Below are 1,356 nucleotides of genomic sequence, written 5' to 3' on the forward strand. Positions count from 1 at the left end.
TCCATTAACAAACCGCTCAAGTCCTGCCACATCCCTTAAGCCTCATTTTTATGCTGTTTCCAAGCAATTCAGATTTTCACCACTTCTATAAAAACATGGATGGGATGGGATCTATGGAATAGAATGCGATGGAGAACCCCATGGCTGGGGGAGCAATTTTTCAGTCAGGCCCCTCCTGCAGCCATCCCAGAACTCGGCTCTGAGCGCGGTTTTGGGTCCCTGCGTGTGACACCTCCCCGTCGAGGGATCTGGGATTGGTGCTGCTGGAGCACACGGGCCCATGGGCAGAGCAGGGTGGGGTCAGAGGGTCTGGGGGCTGCTGCCAGCTCGGCCACTGCCCACAGAGTGACCCCACAGTGACCTCCCCCAGCTCTGGGCCTGCAGCAGGGCCAGGGCGTCCCCTGAGCTCGGGGACAGAAATCCAGCCCAGAACACGGAAGGAATCCCATGTGGGGTGAGGGCTGCTCCAAATTCCCCCTCTGSATGGACAGACCAAACTGGCTGCTGGGCATGGCTGGGCCAAAGCGGTGCCCCTGCAGCTTCTGAACCCCTAAACCCAGTCTGGGCACTAAAAACGATTGCCAYGAGTGAATCAGGACTTCCTGCCACCACGTGGGTCTGTCCTTGACTCTTTGGTTCACTGCCAATGGGGACAGCAGGGCCAGGGCCTGTCCCTGCCTGCTCTGACCGAGGCAGGGACAGGGGTGCCGTGCCTGGCAACGATGTCCCCCTTTGCTAAAGGCCATAAAGGCCCCTGCTCTAAATCCCAAATAATGTTCCTTGTGCCATATGCAGAGAAATCCTAAATCACTGAATGGTTCTGTTTGGAAAAGCYCTCTGAGATCATCGAGTCCAACCATTCCCCCAGCCCTGCCGAGGCCACCACTGCCTCATGTCCCCAAGTGCCACATCCACAGGGCTTTAAATCCTTCCCTCCAGGGGCTGGGATGGAGCTGAGGCCGAGTTTGATGCACCAGTTCCAGCCAGGATCCCTTGGGACCAGACAAGAACCCCAGGAGATGGCCAGGAGAGGGGATGAGCAGAGCAAACACCTGCAGCAGATCCATCCCCATGAGCCACCGAGCGATTCAGGGACTTGGCCTTTGGGAATTCTCTCCTGTGGCCTCACCCACACTGCAAATTTCCGGCATTTTTGGTATAATTTAGAGTGATTTAGACTCATTGACACTGACTCTGCTGCTTCTSTGGATGTTCCAAACACCCTGGGGTGTGCTGGGATCTCATTCCCTGTGCTTGGCTCACACACCTCACATCCTGCCTTGGCTGAGCCACAGCCTGAATCCTTGGCGCAGGTTTTAATCCAGTTTTTGCTCCAATTTTTACTCCAGTTTTTAC

At 55.8% G+C, this 1,356-nt stretch overlaps 1 protein-coding gene across 1 annotated transcript in view; it reads right to left on the reverse strand.

The window, feature by feature from the left end:
* Window positions 1-1,356, reverse strand: part of MYO1D (myosin ID) — a 114,637-nt gene that overhangs the window by 621 nt on the left and 112,660 nt on the right. The window lies entirely within an intron of this gene.

Source organism: Malurus melanocephalus, unplaced genomic scaffold (genome assembly GCF_030028575.1).
Source record: "Malurus melanocephalus ecotype Western Australia unplaced genomic scaffold, MMel_1.1 scaffold_613, whole genome shotgun sequence".
Classification (NCBI taxonomy): Eukaryota; Metazoa; Chordata; class Aves; order Passeriformes; family Maluridae; genus Malurus; species Malurus melanocephalus.